The following is a 21864-nucleotide window of genomic DNA, read 5'->3' as shown; positions in this document are numbered from 1 at the left end:
CAGAAGTATAGTACTTATATTCTTGTACATAGGGGTCAGTTTTATAGTACAGTATTTTCCTGTGTATAATACTACTTTTTAACCCAGGAAAACCTTCTCAAAAGTCAGGGTTCGTCTTATACGCTGGGGGTCGTCTAATAGGGCGGGTACTGAAAAACTTTGGACTGGAAAATCAGCGGTTGCCGTATGCGGTGCGGGAGTTAAAAAACATCCGCATCCCCGCTGTATGCGGCAACCGTATGAAGGGCAGAGCAAGCTGCAGGCATCTAAGGTATGGAAAAAAAAAACAGTATAGTGGTGCTGTGCCAAGAAAAACACCCCTCTTTCATCCGTCTGGCTGCCCTTGCATCCTACCAGTAATACTGTACCTCCTTCTCTACCTATCAAAGCTCACTGCTGTCTTGATGTTTTTTTATTATTTTTATTTGGTGTGTGTTGGAAAAGGGGTAGTCTTATATGGCGAGTATATCCCAAAATCTATATTTTAAGTAGAAAAGTTAGTTATAGTCTTGTACATAGGGGCAGTATTATAGTAGTTAAATTCTTGTACATAGGGGGCAGTATTATAGTAGTTATATTCTTTTAAATAAGAGAAGTATTATAGTAGTTATATTCTTGTACATAAGAGAAGTATTATAGTAGTTATATTCTTGTACATAAGAGAAGTATTATAGTAGTTATATTCTTGTACATAAGAGAAGTATTATAGTAGTTATATTCTTGTACATAGGAGGTAGTATTATAGTAGTTATATTCTTGTGCATACAGTACAGTATTATAGTAGTTATATTCTTATACATAAGAGAAGTATTGTAGTAGTTATATTATTTGCAGCCCCAAGAACATAGTGAAAACAACCCAACAACTAGGAAAATCCTTAACAATTTTACTGCATTTCAGTCATGTGGGAACATACCCTAATAGTAGCCATATTCTTTGACATAGTGGCAGTATTATAGAAGTCATGTTCTTGTACGTGGGACGCAGCATTATTGTAGTTATATTTTTCCTATGGTATAGTATTACAGGTTACGCTTATATGAAACAGTAATTTGAGTAAATGATACACATATGTATGCACAGACTTTATTTGTTTCTTATTCAAATGTCTGGTAGGGTTGGGGGCATAAATAAATTAGACCTTTAACTAGAGGAAAATCCTTAAGTTGCTAAAATAATAGGATTTGTGTAAGTAATTGCTCACATCCCTCCCTGTCCGCTTTTATTACATCAGGATTCTTCAAAGAGAAGTTCAAAGCCAGTTGTAGGAGGCAGTTACCACAACAGAGGCGGCTGCAGAGGAGCAAAATGACATTGCGAATAAAGAGAAAATGTGTTTCCAGCATGGGAAGATAATGTCTGAGACTGCTCTATACTGTATGTGCTCAGTCAGACCCAAATATCCCACTACTGGTCTTAACAAAGACATTAATGGACTGAGCCAAATAGCGAATGGCTAAAGCTGAATGATGGGTGACTTATCAAAAATGGTGCAAGAGAACACTTTGTAAGAGAGGGGTATCTGCCTTTTTTGTCTGAGGTGTAGAGAAGAGTAGAGATGATCAAACATTGGAAAATCGTAGGTTCTATAGAATTTGGACCTTGTCAAATCTTCCGCATTTGATTCCCGATGCCTCCCCGTCCGTGGGGAAGGAGGAGACAGCCCGGGGACCGCCTGGAATTCCGGGATTTAGCTATTACCTAGGACCTAGGACCTGATCAGAGCTGTGTTTACACTTAGCTGCATCCATAAATCCCATACCAATAAATGGAGTAGTAGTCCTGCAAGAACACCACTGCTTACTTCACATAGGGTAACAGTTCTTCATTCTTGAGACTGTTGGGGCTCCAACTGCTGAGGACAGGTAATAATTTTGGTTGATGTGTCACACCTTTAAGTTTGGACGCAGTGTGTGTGTGTGTGTGTGGGGGGGGGGGGGGGGGGAGGGTGTTGGAAGTTGCCCATAAAAGCCAACAGGGTGAAGATATGATTGAAAGTTTTAAATATGTTATAGGGCCAAATAAGATTCATGAGGGTTGTGTTTTTTATAAGAAGCTGTACACAAGAACAAGGGGACACAATGTTTGGTTAGTTGGGGGAAAGATGTGAAGCGATATGAAAAAATATTACTTTAAATGTACTTTAAATTTACCTACCATGTCTGCTGGAAGTTTGTTCCAAATATCTACTACTCTTTCAAAGTAATATTAAAGTAAAATTTATAGTAAATGGACATGCCTGGGATATTTATATATCTATCCTAAGGTAATAGATGGCCTAAAGCTGCGGCTGCAAAATCCTAGAAATTAAGGCAAATAAGAAGCATGAACATACCATCTATCTCCATCCTCACAAGAAGCCGGCAGAATGTCATCACAACAGGACATGAAAAGTTTTCTTAGCAGCTGAGGCCTTGGGAGGCAAATACCATGTGACACGCAATATAGAGCGTTATTTATTTTTCGTTTTACTTCAAATCAATTGTTATATGAAAACATTAAATCTACTCTCTCTTAGTTCAGTGTGTTTATATTTGATTAAATATTTATAGAATTGTTAACTTTGCAAATAATAATAAAAAAACTTCAAATAATTACTTTCAAGGAACAGTACACTGTTGTAAACTGATTATTACTATGCCCCTACACAGTGGCATAACTATATGGCAGATGGTTGCAATTGCATCTTCAATAACCAACAGCTGAATGATTGTTTAGCTCTCTATAGCCTCAACCTTAGGCCTTATTCATATGTTCACATTTCCGGCTGCAATTGCAGACAGAAATAAAGGCTTTTCAATGCGTTTCAATGTCCCCATTCAAATGTCCGTACTTATGTATGGTACCGTGATACGTGCCACAAAAAAAAAAGAGAGGTCCTCGTCAGTAGAGATGATCGAACATCGGAAAATCTTAGGTTCTATAGAACTCAAACTAGGTAATAGGCTGAATCCCAGAATTCCAGGCAGTACTTGGGCTGTCTCCTCCTTTACCACAGACCGGAGAAGGCACCGGGAATCAAATGCGGAAGGTTCGAAAGGTTCGAGTTCTATAGAACCTAAGATTTTCCGATGTTTAATCATCTCTACTTATCAGGATCGGCAATTGCAGCATGGATCACTATCTTCTAAGTAGTGTTCTGTGAATTACGGAGCACTACGGAAGTACATTCATAGTGTGGTCCGTAATTATGGGCTGCACTATGGACATGTGAATGAGGTCTAAGGGTATCCATTCTATACACAGGCAGATTCCGCCATCCACCTGAAGAATGAACCTGTTTATTCTTTGGGTGGACGGCGGACTCTGCCTGACCATACGATGGAGTCTATGGCATAGGTGAAGATGCGAGCTGCGGAATCCACGGCGGCAGGTGACCGCCCAGGTTCCGTAGTGTGCACATTCCCTTACTGTGACGGCTAGGAGCCTTGACTATTGTGAGGACCAGCAGCTCTAAGCTTTACCTCTTCTTATAACTTCACTCTTAACCTATAAAGAATCCGGCAGGCTGTGGCTTAAGAAAGCCCTCCTGGGTGGCCGCAAGAGAAGGCAATAAAAGATCTGAACATACAGAGAAAATAAACAGCTGTTAAACCTATAACATAGACCAGGGACCTGCGCCGCTCATTCAGGTTTCATCTCTTTTTACAACATATCAGTCAGAGTCAAGAGCTGAATCCCTGACACAAGAGCAGCAGATTTAAGTTTACGACCCATGGAATAATATATAGCAGTGAGGTTCAGCACGATTTATTACTTTGTAGAAAATACACAAATCACAGATGTGGCACAAAACAATGTTTAATACCTGAACAAAACATCCCTCAAACATATGACAGAATGTAATGTTATTAATGGAGTGTGTTTTACCAGATCAAGTAAAGGAAAAAAATCTGGATTAAATTAAAATAAAGCCCCTATTACATGGAGCAATATTCTACCCAATCAGACCGATTCAGCAGATTATTGCTCTATGTAATAAAGAGAGCGATCAAATGATTATTGGCTAATGATAAAACGTTTATACATATCTGTTCACGTCCCCTGATGTTCTACTCGCTTCTGCCCTTTGCCTGCAGCCACCGCTGGAACTTCAGAGCCAGTCTCAGAAATGACAAGCTGCTCAACCAATCACTGGCCGCGACACCATGTGGTGTAATACAGGGGAATTGTATACAAAGTGCCAAAGCATAGAGGTGATACACATTGTGATGTGACAGTAAAGAGATAATACACAGAAATCATGAGGTCACAGTCGCAGTAGGATAATGTTCAGTGTCGGACTGGGGTACCTGGGGCCCACCAGAGGAAATGATCCTTGGGGCCCACCAATATAGAACCAGTGAGACACGACATGCTGACCTGCTCCTTTCCTGAATTCATCTGTATCTGTGACAAATCTCAGAACACCCTACATTTATACAGCTCTCAGGTTAAGCTGGGAATTGTAGTCTTTAAGAGGACAACCCTTTAATAAATCACTGTGTGCAGAGTCTCCTGGTGGCTGCAATCTGTGGGTGACAACTAAAGATGAGCGAACCGGCCGAGGTTCGCGTTCGTATGAACCTGAACTCTCGGAAATGATTCCCGCTGTCGGCCCGCTCCGTGGAGAGGGTGGATACAGCCTGAGGACCGCCTAGAAAACTGGGATACAGCCATAGCCATAGGCTGTATCCCAGTTTTCCAGGCGGTCCTCAGGCTGTATCCACCCTCTCCACGGAGCGGGCAGACAGTGGCAGTCAGAAGCCGAGAGTTCAAGTTCATACGAATCCGAACCTCGGTCGGTTCGCTCATCTCTAGTGACAATCAGCAGCCCTGAAGGTCCAGCAATGCATCTGTCTACAACTGCAGTTATTAGAGGACGGTACTACTGTACTACAACTCCCAGCATATCCTGAGGGCTGCAGACTGTTAACTTGGGCCACGACCAAGATATATATATATATATATATATATATACACACACTCACCGGCCACTTTATTAGGTACACCATGCTAGTAACGGGTGGTCTTCTGCTACTGTAGCCCATCTGCCTCAAAGTTGGACGTACTGTGCGTTCAGAGATGCTCTTCTGCCTACCTTGGTTGTAAAGGTTGGCTATTTGAGTCACTGTTGCCTTTCTATCAGCTCGAACCAGTCTGCCCATTCTCCTCTGACCTCTGGCATCAACAAGGCATTTCCGCCCACAGAACTGCCGCTGACTGGATGTTTTTTCTTTTTCGGACCATTCTCTGTAAACCCTAGAGATGGTTGTGCGTGAAAATCCCAGTAGATCAGCAGTTTCTGAAATACTCAGACCAGCCCTTCTGGCACCAACAACCATGCCACGTTCAAAGGCACTCAAATCACCTTTCTTCCCCATACTGATGCTCGGTTTGAACTGCAGGAGATTGTCTTGACCATGTCTACATGCCTAAATGCACTGAGTTGCCGCCATGTGATTGGCTGATTAGAAATTAAGTGGTAACGTGCAGTTGGACAGGTGTACCTAATAAAGTGGCCGGTGAGTGTATACCACCACATACTGACTAACACCACTGCTGCTACTGAATAAGATTCACTATACATAGATCAATATGACCTCATCCAGTCATATACAGATGGACGCAGGTCTACACAGGTTCTGTACTACATATACATTACAGTGCAGTTATATCAGGTGACTCACAGGGGACGTCTTCTCTTATTGGAGTTCTTCCCTTTTTATCTTCTTCTCCATCCATCCTGGGCCATTATGAGAACTTCTCCGAGCCACGAATCCTCAGAATCTGCCAGACAGACATATTAGACTTCTCACTCTGTCACCGTCCTCATCTATCTACAAACTGCACATCTGTATTGGCCCCTTTACACCCTCATTTAGTGGGTAGGCAGACTCTTAGTGACCCCCTTATAGTATATGCGCCTCTCTATGTAGCCACCTTATAGATGCCCCCTTGTTCAGTCTTCCAAAAAGATAACCCCATGTGCATCTCCTATAGAGCCCCACCTCTGTGCATCCCCTTTAGTATATGGCCCTCCTTTCTGTAGCTCCCCCTTATAGATGACCCCTCTGTGTAGTCCACTGTAGTAGATGACGACGTCTGTACATGCCCTATTGTATAACCCCCCGTGTAGTCCCCCTTATAGATGGCCCCTTTATGTGGTCCCCTTATGTTGTCTCCCTTATAGATGCCCCCCAGTGTTGCCCCCTTATGTTGTCCCCCCCTTAGAGATAGCCCCCTGCGTTGTCCCCTTACAGATTCCCCCCATGTATTGTCCCCTTATAGATGCCCCCCCGTGTTATCCCCCCTATATATATGGCCCCCTGTGTTGTCCCCTTATAGATGGCTCCCTTATAGATGCCCCCTGTGTTGTCCTCTTAGAAGGCCCCCTTATAAATGCCCCCTGTGTTGTCCTCTTAGAAGGCCCCCTTATAAATGCCCCCTGTGTTGTCTCCCTATAGATAGCCCTCTTAAAGATGCCCCCTGTGTTGTCTCCCTATAGATAGCCCTCTTATAGATGCCCCCTGTGTTGTCTCCCTATAGATAGCCCCTTATAGATGCCCCCCCGTGTTGCCCCCTTATGTTGTCCCCCCCTTAGAGATAGCCCCCTGCGTTGTCCCCTTACAGATTCCCCCCATGTATTGTCCCCTTATAGAGGCCCCCCCGTGTTATCCCCCCTATATATATGGCCCCCTGTGTTGTCCCCTTATAGATGGCTTCCTTATAGATGGCCCCTGTGTTGTCCTCTTAGAAGACCCCCTTATAAATGCCCCCTGTGTTGTCCTCTTAGAAGGCCCCCTTATAAATGCCCCCTGTGTTGTCTCCCTATAGATGCCCCCTGTGTTGTCTCCCTATAGATAGCCCTCTTAAAGATGCCCCCTGTGTTGTCTCCCTATAGATAGCCTCCTTATAGATGCCCCCTGTGTTGTCTCCCTATAGATAGCCCTCTTATAGATGCCCCCTGTGTTGTCTCCCTATAGATAGCCCCTTATAGATGCCCCCTGTGTTGTCTCTCTATAGATAGCCCTCTTATAGATGCCCCCTCTGTTGTCTCCCTATAGATAGCCCTTATAGATGCCCCCTTTGTTGTCTCCCTATAGATGGCCCCCTTATAGATGCCCCCCTTAAAGATGCCCCCTGTGTTGTCCCCCTATAAATGGCCCCCTTATAGATGCACCCGTGTTGTCTCCCCATAGATGCCTCCCGTGTTGTCCCCCTATAGATGGCCCCTTATAGATGCCCCCCCGTATTATCCCCCTTATAGATGCCCCCTGCGTTGTCTCCCTATAGATGCCTTCCGTATTATCCCCCTTAGATGCCCCCTGTGTTGTGTCCCTATAGATAGCCCCCTCATAGATGCCCCCCCCCCCCGTATTTTCCCCCTGTGCAGATAAAAAAAAAACAAAAAAAAACAACAACTCACCTTAAAACTCGCTCCCCCGCCGTCGCCGCTGTCTTCTCCTCTTCTCCCCCTGCTGCAGCTTCTCGGCTCTCTGTGGGTGTCCCGGCCGGATGGGTGTCAGCGGTCTCAGCTTGGTGTGCACTGAGGCTGTTACCTCCGGCACAGAGAGCATCTCTATAATGCACTCCTTGTGCAGAAGTCTCCGCCCACAGAGAGCCGAGCAGCTGCAGCCGGGGGCCAGACTACCTCTTGTGACTGCAAGCAAAACACTGCTGTGGGGGCCCGTTACACCACGGGGGGACACGAAGGTCTCAACACTGATGCTGTCACCTGACTGAGGGACCAGTCAGGTGATAGCATTGATAGGTGGCGCAGCAGTCAGCGTGCCACCTGCGTGGGGGGCCGGGTCCTCCGGTGGCCCAGCCCGACACTGATAATGTTTACAGTGACGTCACAATACAAGGATGATGCATGTAGTGATGTTACGGTACAGTGATAATATACATAGTGATGCCAGAGTACCAGGATAATGCACATGGTGATATCACACTACAGGTGTAAAGTATATAGTGATTTTACAAAACAGAGATAAAACAAATAGTGATAACAGAGTACAGGAATCCTGCACTCAGTGATGCCCCAGAAAAGTCATAATGTACACAGTCATGTCAGTAAAAGGATAATGCACAAATTAATATTGCAGTACAGAAATAATACACATTGTGATCTTACAGTACAAGGTACATACAATGTCACAGTATGGGAATTTAAAAACATGTAATGCTCGTGGCAAGGGCATTTTAAGGAGACCATGGAGCACCATATTGAATGGACCCCAATTAATTTATTCATTACTGACAGTCACTCTCTGAGCAGAGATGGACTCACTAGTTGATCCTATGATGGCTACCCTGGTAGTTACATACATGGCACATGGACTATAAGGCCGCTCTATAGTGTAAAGCAGTCTTCCCCAACTCCAGCCCTCAAGGCCACCAACAGGTTGTGTTTTGAGGCTTTTCTTACTATATCACAGGTGATATAATTATACCCAGTGCATCAGGTATCATCACAGGTGTCCTTTGTAATAGAAATCTTCAAAAATGAGGACTGTTGGTGGACCATGAGGACTGGAATTGAGAAGCAGTAGTGTAAAGGACCAACCAAATATCTCCTCACATCTAGGCCTTTATGTCTAGACATGGTTGTAGCAGCATATTATAGGCTAAGGGCACATTGAAAAGGAATTATTTTATTCTTGCTTTGTACTTGTCAAGGTGCAACAAAAATAACTTTTCTTTTAGGTCTTCTGCAGTTTTCTGTGTGAGCTCCATTTCTCTCTACACTTCTACATCTGCTCTCCTTTCTCCCAAGCCTGTGAGCTGTCCCGCAGGGATTCTTTCCCATCTACTATCTGAATTTCTATCTAACCCCTTACTACTCATATCTCTAAGACTAAGAGAGCAGAATGTCTGTTAGACTATAAATACTTATTTTTCCCAGAGTAGCAGCTAAATGCTAGGATTTTTTTAATGAAGACTATTTAGTAAATTGCAAAAGGTGTCCATAGCCTTTAACTTCAGTCACTCCTATTGGTTTTAAGTAGAGGAAAAAGAATGTCTCGCATTTTAAAGGTTAACATGACACAATCAAGCAAGGAGTAAAGACATGGCACTCACCCGTCGGAATCTTCACCGTTTCTTTATTGAATAACTGCAAACATAGTAAAATCAGGTATAGCGAGAGGACGCCTAGCGTGTAGCAGCGACAGCTGTTTCCTGCCTATTCGGCACTTCTTCACGGCTGCGTATGACGTCCTACGTAATCTACGTAATTAAATAGTGTCTATCCATTTACATAAAAAACACAATGAAATAGTGCATTTAAACAAAACATTTAAAAACAACTAGATAAAGGCATTAAATTCATTTCTATCGTTTAACCCCACTGGTCCGGTAGCATCAAAGTGAGAAATAAGGTAAGCTTCTCGTTGCAACAAAAGAGTATGTCGGTCTCCGCCCCCCTCAGGTGTAAAGATACGATCTAATCCTGCAAATTTCAGGAGGTCTTTTTTACCATTATGTACCGTGTGAACGTGCTCTATAAATCTAGTAGAGCCTTTCCCTGTCACTAACGAATGAAAGTGTTCTTTAATTCTATAGTATAACTTCCTTTTTGTTTTACCTATATAAAAACGTAGACATGGGCAAATTATAACATAAACCACATAGGTAGAATGGCACGTTATAAGTTGTTTGACCTTCCATTGTTTTCCATTTAACTGTATAGTATTTATGGCCAAGTTATAATTACATACGAAGCACTGGGAACATTTTTTATTACCTTTAGGTCCTAATTTATCTAGCCAAGTGAGTTGCTGATGGATTTGGGCGCTGTTCATATTATCCCCAATAGTGCGGTTTTTTCTCTGGGTAATCAGGGTTTTTTTTATTGCTACTTCTTTTAACGTAGGATCGCTCTCTAATAAATACCAATTTTTATGGATTGTTCTTTTAATAAAATCATTTAGTGGGGTATTTTTAAAGGAGAAGCAAAAACGTTTTTCTTTTTTCTGTTCATGATTTTTAGATTTTAAAAGATTTGATCTCTCTATTTTTTCTGTTTTTTCTACTGCTTTTTTCAGCACATCATCTGGATAGCCCCGTTCTCTTAATCTGTTTAATAAATCATCTGCTTGTTGGACATAAACATCATGTTCACTATTAATCTTTTTCAATCTTAGTAGTTGTCCATACGGAATAGCTTCTTTTACACTCAACGGGTGAGAGCTGTCGAAGTGCAAAAGAGCATTGCGGGCTGTAGATTTTCTAAAACCCTCTGTTTGAATACAATTGTCTTTTATTTTCACTAGCACATCTAGGAATTCTAATCTGTCGCCCCCATACTGTCCCGTAAAAAACATGTTCATGCAATTAATATTGTTTAAAAATGTAATAAATTCTGAAAACTCAGATTCAGTTCCCTCCCAGACTATACAGACGTCATCCATATAGCGGGCATAATATTTAATCTTATTAATATAGGGATTGTGAGATGAAAAAATATACCGTTTCTCAAAAATGGCTAAAAATAAATTTGCATATGAACATGCAACAGGCGTGCCCATCGCCGTTCCTGTCTGTTGATTATACCAGGTATTCTTAAATCTGAAATTGTTATTTTCCAAAATAAATATTAAGGAATCACAAATAAATTTTCTAAAATCATCCGATTTCTCGGTGCTCTCGAGGAATTCATCGATAGCCTGTACACCCGCATCATGCGGGATGCGGGTGTACAGGCTCTCGACGTCAAGAGACACCAACCGGTAAGACTCCCTCCAATCAATGAATTGTAAGGATTGCAAAAATTCATTAGTGTCTTTTAGATATGCTGGTATATGTGGTAACAGGGGGCGTAACAACCAGTCAATGTATTTTGACAAGGCTTCAGTCACTGAACCAATCCCGGCCACAATCGGGCGGCCTGGGGGATTGGTCAGTGACTTGTGCACTTTAGGTAGATAGTGCCATTTGGCTTTTTTGGGGTTAACAGGTAACAGTTTATCGGCCGTTTTTTCAGATAGTTGGCCTTTGTCAACTGCCGATCTCAGAAGGGAGCGTAGCTTTTCCATGGTTTTTTGAGTGGGGTCTCCATTTAATTTTTTATAAACAATGCCATTGTTCAACTGACGGTCAGCTTCAGCTTCATACTGGGCTCTGGTTAGGACAACAGTGCTGCCCCCCTTGTCAGCCCTTTTCACAATCAAATCTGGGCGTTTTTTTAACCATGTTAAAGCTCGCGCTTCCCTTTCTGTCAGATTATTAATTGCTTTAGGGTATATCAAACATTTTACTTCATTCATTACCGTTTTAGTGAACAGATCAATTGAACCTCCTGGTTCTACTGGGGGACAAAATGTAGAACTATTCCCTCCTGTGAAATAGCTCTGTTCGGTATCGGAGTGTGAGCTCGCGGGAATGCCAGCGGATTCACACTCCAACTCCTGCAACAGAGCTATACACTCTCTCTCTGGCTGCGTCATGTTATCTATCGGGGAAAACCCCAACGGACCGATTTTAGTAGGAATTTCACCTTCACATAATTTCTTGGCACTCTCATTGTGGTTTTTTTGTGAGGTAAGAAAAAATTTATGCAAATTTATCTTGCGCATAGATTTATAAAGATCAATTTCAAACGTGGCTAGATCAAAATTTTCCATGATCCCATAATTAAGTCCCTTAGATAGCAAATTTAAACAGTCATCGCTCAGGACTTCGCCGGAGAGATTTATCACATTTGGACATTTTATTGTCGTCTCCACGTTACAAATTTTCTTTTCTTTGTTTTCTTTATGTCCTTTTCTTCCTCTCCCTCTCCGGGTGGATTTTCTAAAGGGACATTGGTACTTGTACTTGGTTTATCTTCCCTAATGGTGGGGTTTTGGTTCCCTGTTTTTTTCTTTTTATCATCTCCAGAGCTAGAATCCGAATCACTTGTGCCCATATCCGAATATAGGGAGGCTTTCTTCTTTCTTTGGAAGTGTCTCTTGTTGATTTTATTAGACCACGAAAAAATCTTGTTACTCTCATAGTCATTTTTGTCCCGTAAGTATTTTTCACGTTTCTTTTCTTTTGTTTCCTTTTGTAATGGTAATAATCTTTTTTCTAGTTTTTTCAAAAAGATTTTTAGATGGTCTTCCGATAGCCTTTGTTGCAATTCCAATTTTGCTTTTTGTAGTTCATCAGAAATTTTTTCATGTTCTACCTTATTTCTTTCTAATACTATATGTAACAGGCGGGTAGAGTGATCTAAAAACGCTTGATCCCATGCGGTTGTGAAATCCTTATCATCCTGAAACACTGCAGGTGCTTTATAATTCCGGAGTCCTCTTGGGACTCTATCGTTATCCACATATGATTGCAGTGATTGGATTGTCCAGAAAAGACGCATTTCGCGTTCAGCAAGGGAGAAGGTTTTTTGTTCAAGCGTTTTTACACTCATAATCTGAATTTGATCCTTTTCATTGCAGGACGCAAAGAAAACGCTGGCGTCCTCTCTACCTGTTTGTATTATGCCGTCAAAATTCATTGTGCTTAAAGTCTCTGATATATCCATAATAGTAGAGTGGTCAGACATTGTGTGCTCAGTACTCATAAAGAAAAACAGTCCATATACAAACACTCAGAAAAAGCGATAGAGTACGGCACTACTGCTGAGCCCAACAGGATATTCATGCACGTGTAAATGTCCGGCATAAAGCAGTTATGGTGAAGCTGATCAGTGGTGCTCTATGTATGAATAAAGTAGAAATGGACGATATATATCAAGCAAGGAGTAAAGACATGGCACTCACCCGTCGGAATCTTCACCGTTTCTTTATTGAATAACTGCAAACATAGTAAAATCAGGTATAGCGAGAGGACGCCTAGCGTGTAGCAGCGACAGCTGTTTCCTGCCTATTCGGCACTTCTTCACGGCTGCGTATGACGTCCTACGTAATCTACGTAATTAAATAGTGTCTATCCATTTACATAAAAAACACAATGAAATAGTGCATTTAAACAAAACATTTAAAAACAACTAGATAAAGGCATTAAATTCATTTCTATCGTTTAACCCCACTGGTCCGGTAGCATCAAAGTGAGAAATAAGGTAAGCTTCTCGTTGCAACAAAAGAGTATGTCGGTCTCCGCCCCCCTCAGGTGTAAAGATACGATCATTCGTTAGTGACAGGGAAAGGCTCTACTAGATTTATAGAGCACGTTCACACGGTACATAATGGTAAAAAAGACCTCCTGAAATTTGCAGGATTAGATCGTATCTTTACACCTGAGGGGGGCGGAGACCGACATACTCTTTTGTTGCAACGAGAAGCTTACCTTATTTCTCACTTTGATGCTACCGGACCAGTGGGGTTAAACGATAGAAATGAATTTAATGCCTTTATCTAGTTGTTTTTAAATGTTTTGTTTAAATGCACTATTTCATTGTGTTTTTTATGTAAATGGATAGACACTATTTTATTACGTAGATTACGTAGGACGTCATACGCAGCCGTGAAGAAGTGCCGAATAGGCAGGAAACAGCTGTCGCTGCTACACGCTAGGCGTCCTCTCGCTATACCTGATTTTACTATGTTTGCAGTTATTCAATAAAGAAACGGTGAAGATTCCGACGGGTGAGTGCCATGTCTTTACTCCTTGCTTGATATATATCGTCCATTTCTACTTTATTCATACATAGAGCACCACTGATCAGCTTCGCCATAACTGCTTTATGCCGGACATTTACACGTGCATGAATATCCTGTTGGGCTCAGCAGTAGTGCCGTACTCTATCGCTTTTTCTGAGTGTTTGTAACATGACACAATCATCTGTATTGTGCTATGTGGTTTGTTATCATCCACATCCAGTCTTACAAATATCGTTTCCAGATGTGTAGTCTTCCAGTATTTTGGAGTAAGGAGGGGGGGACTTTCTGGCTCAGTATTTTGGGGGTTAATCTGCCATTTTCTAATGGGTACAATACGTGGAGGTGGAATCTCTACAATGTTATGTTTAAATTACCTGAAATTCTGTGTATTTAAATAGGAACAAGGTTTTCTTTATGTCAGGAATTTAGTAATTTACACAATCCCAGAATTCATACTATTGATAATGGTTGTGACCATCAGACAGTGGGACGGATTCTTTAAGGTATCAGGTAACAAAGCCAATGGGGATGATTTACTAACGTGTTCCTGACAGCAAATTGTCAGGTTTTTGTCCATTTTGCCTGTCGGTTTAGTGTTCTGACACATTTACTAAAGGTGTGCAACACAATTTTTCAAAAAACCTGACATATCCGTCATTTTTGTCCAAAAACCTGCCAAGTGGGCGTGCTGTGGGTGTTTCCTTTTAACCCTTAGAGGACCGGGCCAATTTCAATCTTTTTCCTCCTTGTGCTTAAAAGGCCATAGCACTTGCATGTTTTCACCTAGAGACTCACATGAGCCCTTATTTTTTGCACCACTAATTGTACTTTGCAATGACAGGCTGAATTTTTGTATAAAGTACACCATACCTCCCAACTTTCCCGGATCTGGCGGGACGGTCCCGATTTTGGGGTCATGTCCCGCCGTCCCGGTACAGCCCCGATGTGTCCCGCTGCCGCGCGCCTCTCCCCAGCTGGACCCGCCGGATTCTGTGGGATCTGGTGCGGAGCGGCAGAGTGAAGGAGCTGTAACTGTCGCCCTGTGTACCCTGTGGCAGTGCGGGGGCTGGTGTGATGTGGATGGAGGAGACAGTGTGCTGCGGTGCCCGGGCTGTAGCTGCTTCCTGTGTGACCCGGTAACCGCAGTACACGTGCTGTTGCTGCAGGCTCTATCTGTGGGGGAGCTGAGGAGGCACTGAGGCTGCACAGGTATCTGGCCGACAAGTGTCTCCCCGGGCAGAGCTGCTAGAGGCCAGGGAGCACGGGCCACACTACAGATGGAGGTAATGGGTGTGTAGGGTGGGGGAGGAATGGTCCAGGGCTGGGGGCACACATACACTTACGGACGGTCCCGGTGTCTCCCGGCAAGCCCCGCCCCCGATGTCACCCGCGGGAGGTATAGTAACTCTTATCACGGACTGTTAGATCACCCAGCTTTCCAGCATCATCTATTGAAGTGAGTATAATGGGGGTCACCCAGCTTTCCAGCACCATCTATTGAAGTGAGTATAATGGGGGTCACCCAGCTTTCCAGCATCATCTATTGAAGTGAGTATAATGGAGGTCACCCAGCTTTCCCAGTATCTCATAGTCAGTATAATGGGGGTCACCCAATTTTCCCAGTATCTCATAGTATAATGGAGGTCACCCAGCTTTCCCAGTATCTCATAGTCAGTATAATGGAGGTCACCCATCTTTCCCAGTATCTCATAGTCAGTATAATGCAGGTCACCCAGCTTTCCCAGTATCTCATAGTCAGTATAATGCAGGTCACCCAGCTTTCCCAGTATCTCATAGTCAGTATAATGGAGGTCACCCAGCTTTCCCAGTATCTCATAGTCAGTATAATGCAGGTCACCCAGGATAATGGAGGTCACCCAGCTTTCCCAGTATCTCATAGTCAGTATAATGGAGGTCACCCAGCTTTCCCAGCATCTTGTATAGTAGTCAGTATAATGGCGGTCACCCAGCTTTCCCAGCATCTTGTATGGTAGTAAGTATAATGGAGGTCACCCAGCTTTCCCAGCATCTTGTATAGTAGTATAATGGTAATAGGTGACGTGGATATGAGGGTGTAGCTATGGGGGCATGGTTAGGGGGAGGGCGTGGCTATAGGGGCGTGGCACATTGCTGTGACTGTCCCTCTTTCCTCTCAGCAAAAGTTGGGAGGTATGAGTACACTGCGAAACCAGGAAAAAATAAAATGTGTGAAGTTAAAAAAAAAAACCCACATATTTTTATTTGAGGGAGGGGGGGGGTTACGCCGTTTGCCCTGGGGTAAAACTGTCTTGTTATATATGCTCAGGGCCGGCGTCAGCACCCGGCTAACTAGGGCAAATGCCAGGGCCCACAGCTCCTCTGGGGGCCCACTCCCGTGTAAGTGGCAAAAGTGTAGTAACAAAGGGGACTGGGCCCCTAGAGGCCACATGTGACAGTTAGGGGCCCGCCAATACATACTGGTGTCCCCGGGCATCGGTCTTCCTTCACAAATCTTCCCTACAGCCGAGTAGGAAAGTGAAGGACCTTTGAGTGTCAAGGACCTTTCATGATGTCACGGGTCATGTGATCGGACACCAGACCTGATAGAGGGCAGCACGGTAGGCTCTGCAAACTAATAGTGTTCTGTATGTGCTGGGGCTTCTAGTTGTTTTGTGTATAGAGGTCCTGCTGTAATATATATATCTATTACAGCAGGATATATATATATATATATTACAGCAGGACCTCTATACACAAAACAAATAGATATCTGTATCTATCTATCTATCTATCTCCTATCTATCATCTATCTATCTATCTCCTATCTCTCTATCTATCTCCTATATATCTATCTAATATCTATCTAATATCTATCTATCTATCTCCTATCCTACAGGTCCTGTATATCACTGCAGGACCTGTATATAGGAGAACTAGAGGTCTCACCATGTTTATATCTATATAATAAAAATGAAAGTCTGTCTGTCTGTCTGTCTGTCCCAAATAGACTTCCAAACGCCTAAACCGTTTGACCCCAAATTTGGCACACAGATACATTGGGTGCCCGGGAAGGTTTTACCGAAGGTCCCATCCCCGCCAGATGTACAGGAGGGGAGGGGGAGGGGAAAGAGCGCCCCATAGAGATGAATGGGAAAATCTCCTCACTGCAAACACAGGTGATATAATTAGCTGCAGCTTTGCCCAGAGAAAACGGCAGTTGGAGCCTTAGCAACCAATAGGATTACTGCTTTCATTTTCACAGGAAGTTGTGGTTGCTAGGGAAGCTGCCTCACAACATCCACAGTAATAACTGGTAGACCCCCTACTCCAACCATACAGTACATGTATACAGGACCCCCTACTCCATCTATACAGTACATGTATACAGGACCCCCTACTCCATCTATACAGTACATGTATACAGGAGCCCCTACTCCATCTATACAGTACATGTATACAGGACCCCCTACTCCATCTATACTGTACATGTATATACAGGGCCCCCTACTCCATCTATACAGTACATGTATATACAGGGCCCCCTACTCCATCTATACTGTACATGTATATACAGGACCCCCTACTCCATCTATACAGTACATGTATATACAGGGCACTACAGGTATACCAAACTGTGACTGGGTAACATTGCCACACCAGACCTGACCAATACCGCCATACTGTGACTGGATAACACTACCACACCAGACCTGTTCAATACCGCCATACTGTGACTGGATAACACTGCCATACCAGACCTGACCAATACCACCATACCATGACTGGATAACACCACCACACCAGACCTGACCAATACTACCAAACTGTGACTGGGTAACACTGTCATAACACACCTGACCAATACCACCATACTATGACTGGAAAAAACTGCTATACCAGACCTGACCAATACCCCCATACTGTAACTGAATAACACTGTCATACCAGACCTAACCAATACCGCCATACTGTGACTGGATAACACTGCCAGACCTGACCAATACCGCCATACTATGACTGGATAACACTGCCATACCGGACCTGACCAATACTGTCATACTGTGACTGGATAACACTGCCATACCACACCTGACCAATACCGCCATACTGTGACTGGATAACACCCTATACCAGACCTGACCAATACCGCCACATTGTGACTGGAGAACACCGCCACACCAGACCTGACCAATACCGCCACATTGTGACTGGAGAACACCGCCACACCAGACCTGACCAATACCGCCATACTGTGACTGGATAACACCGCCATACCAGACATGACCAACACCGACACACTGTGACTAAATAACACTGCCATACCAGACCTGACCAATACCGCCATACTGTGACTGGATAACACCGCTATACCAGACCTGACCAATACCGCCATACCCCCCTCGAAAAGACACCAGATTTTCTGGCAAGTCTGAACGGGAGGGTACTGCCCCTCTGCAAGGTGCTACCCTACGCACCAGACCATGGGTGCCTAATGGTAAATACGACCCTGCAGGTATACAGGACACTACAGGTATACAGGACCCCAAAACTATACACTACAGGTGCACGGGACCTCCACCAACTATATACTACAGGTATACAGGACCCCAAACTTTACACTACAGGTATACAGGACCCCAAAACTATACACTACAGGTATACAGGACCTCCACCAACTATATACTTCAGGTATACAGGACCTCCACCAACTATATACTACAGGTATACAGGACCCCAAACTATACACTACAGGTATACAGGACCCAAAAACGATACACTACAGGTATACAGGAACTCCACCAACTATATACTACAGGTATACAGCACCTTCACCAACTCTATACTACAGGTATACAGGACCCCAAAGCTATATACTACAGGTATACAGGAACTCCACCAACTATATACTACAGGTATATAGGACCCCAAACTATACACTACAGGTATACAGGACCTCCACCAACTCTATACTACAGTTATACAGGACCTTCAAACTATGCACTACAGGTATACAGGACCCCTGAACTATATACTACAGGTATACAAGACCTCCACCAATTATACACTACAGGTATCCAGGACCCACAAACTATAAACTACAGGTATACAAGACCTCCACCAACTATACATTACAGGCATACAGCACCAACTATATACTACAGGTATACAGGGCCCCCGAACTATACAGTACAGGTATACAGGACCTTCACCAACTGTACACTGCAGGTATACAGGACCTCCCTCAACTATACACTACAGGTATACAGCCCCCCCCAACTACACATTACAGGTATACAGGACCCCCCCAACTATACACTATAGGTATACAGCCCCCCCCAACTATGCACTACAGATATGCGAGACCCCTAAAAACTATACATTGTGGGTATACAGAACCCCTCCAACTATGCACTACAGGTATACACTAATTTCACTGATTAACTTAGATGAAACAATACCTTTAGCTTGGCCTCCAGGGCACCTTAGAACAAATCTAATTACAACACTGACACTTTATACCCGGGCAGCGGCGGGTACATTTTCTAGTAATACATATATATCATGCTGGTGCTGCTAGTACTCCTGTATACAGCTCCTGCTCTGTCTGTGTGTGTGTGTGTGTGTGTATATATATATATATATATATATATATATATATATATATATATATATATATATATACACACACACACACACACACACAGCAGGAGCTGTATACAGGAGAACTAGCAGCACCAGCATGAGATATATATATATTCCTGTGACTGGGTCTGACTCCTCCAGAGTCCTGACTACCACAGAGATCAGGAGATACAGGAGGAGAAAGATATGCAGCAGCCGCATGTTTCTTTTGCTGCAAATCTTTCCTCGACTGTCTCTCCATGATTTGCTCCTCAAAGGGGCCCGCCGAGGCTCTGTCGCCCAAGGGCCCACAAAAAGCTGGAGCCGGCCCTGTATATGCTCCTCAAGTAACTACGATTACAACGATATGTAACTTGTATAACTTTTATTTTATTTGATGGCTTTTAAAAAATTCAAACCATTTAAAAGAAATATATGTTCCTTAAAATCGCTCTATTACCAGGCTTATAGCGCTTTTATCCTTTGGTCTATGGGGCTGTATGAGGTGTCATTTTTTGCGCCATGATATGTACTTTCTATCGGTACCTTGAGTGCACATATGCAACTTTTTGATCGCTTTTTATGACAATTTTTCTGGATTTGATGCGACCAAAAATGTGGAATTTTGCACTTTGGAATTGTTTTGTGCTTACGCCATTTACCGCGTGAGATCAGTAAGGAAATAAATTAATAGTTTGGGTGATTACGCACGCGGCGATACCAAACATGTTTATTTATTAATTTATTTTTATTTATAAATGGGGAAAGAACGGTGATTCACACTTTTATTAGGGGAGGGGGCTTTTTATTAATAAATAAAACTTTTTTTTTTTTTTTTTTTTTTTTTTACACATATACTAGAAACCCCCCGGGGGACTTCTAGTATATGCACACTGATCTCTCATAGAGATCTATGCAGTATAGATATACAACAATAGAGTGCCGAGTCGGGATCAGCGCCGTCACGGCACAGAGCCCGGCCGGTATGAGACGCAGGGATCGCTCCTCCACAACCACGCGGTGTGGGGGGGGGCGGGGCGGCAGGAAGTTAGGCGATCCTCCCCACTAGTAACCAGGGAAGGCTAAAAATGCTTTTTAAATGCAGCTGTCAATTTTAGAAAGCTGCATTTAGAAAGCTAATTAGCGGGCACGGCGATCGGACCGTACCCGATAATAGTCGCGTTCCGGGGCTACAAGCAGCACCCAGGATCGTGATGGTTCAGAGCGGGACCCCAGGTCGTCTGGGGTTAAACCCACCACAACCGACAGATTGACTAAGCAAACCGTGATTTTTTTTTTTTTTTTTAAATACTAAAAATCAGCCACTTCTAGTGTGGTGGGATGGTCGGGCTTTAGTTTTATGCAGTGAAGAGAACAAGTAGAGTATAAAAAATATAGTGGCTGATTTATTGATAAATCTGTTCAAACCATACATAAAATTAGCAATTACACGTATCGGGAGTTCTATCTCTCTTCGTCAGATTGCATGTATACCGTGGGTCAAACGGCTTGTTTATATTAACAAAAAAAGGGTGCCAGTCCCACCTGGTGAGCGGGGCTAAGCAATAGTATATAGTAAACAGTGGCTGGAGAGAGTTGGCGTCCGATATCCTATGGCATGAGGTGGGTCCTGAGTGATGTGCTCAGTGGTCTGGTCACATGATGTGGAGAGCCCAATGGATGATAGGAAGTATCTGTCAGCGGATCCAATGGGAGGGGGAGAAGGACAGGAGTACGGTAATGAGGGTTTTTGTTTTGTCCTGTGGAAAACCTTCCAGATTTACATAGGGCATGAGCCACATTAATGAATTTGGTGCTACAAAAAAAAAAAAAGACACAAATAACATAGCTTAAAATTTACGCATTGTTAGTAAATGACGCCCAATGGGTCCAATTGCAAAAACTTATATTCCAAACTCAAGAGTACTTTATAGACCAGGGATGTCAAATTAAGGCCCTCCAGCTGTTGCAAAACTACAATTGACATCATGCCTGGTAACAGCTTTAGCTGTCCAGGAATGATGGGCAATGTAGTTTTATAACTGCTGGAGGGCCTGAGTTTGACACATGTGTTATAGACTATGGTTAAAGGAACAACCATGCCAAACATGTACACTGAAAAATCTTTAATCCAGTATGTCAGACGCTGTACTTGTCCTTACGGTTTTTAACTATAAAGTTTAAAAATTCTTCACTTGATGACAAGGGACCCTTATTATTGTGATCAGTATTGTTCCCAGTGGTTATACCCAACAATCAGATATTTTCTTAAAACACAACCCTATCTTGGATATTGGTTACTTTGTGGGGTTTTTTACCACCACCTGAGAGTTAACCCATTGTTGAGATGTCCTTCTTTTATATGTCCTACACCAACCTTAGGCTTGGGTCACTCTGAATTGACAATAAGTGATCACACTGTTGACTCACAGTATGGCGCCAGCCATATGATCCTTCTTGGCCAATCGGCAGAGGGAGATTCACTTAATACCAGTGGTCTGGTCACATGATGTGGAGAGCCCAATGGATGATAGGAAGTATCTGTCAGCGGATCCAATGGGAGGGGGAGAAGGACAGGAGTACGGTAATGAGGGTTTTTGTTTTGTCCTGTGGAAAACCTTCCAGATTTACATAGGGCATGAGCCACATTAATGAATTTGGTGCTACAAAAAAAAAAAAA

The sequence above is a fragment of the Dendropsophus ebraccatus genome, chromosome 4, assembly GCF_027789765.1.
Source record: "Dendropsophus ebraccatus isolate aDenEbr1 chromosome 4, aDenEbr1.pat, whole genome shotgun sequence".
Classification (NCBI taxonomy): Eukaryota; Metazoa; Chordata; class Amphibia; order Anura; family Hylidae; genus Dendropsophus; species Dendropsophus ebraccatus.
This window is presented reverse-complemented; position numbering follows the sequence as displayed.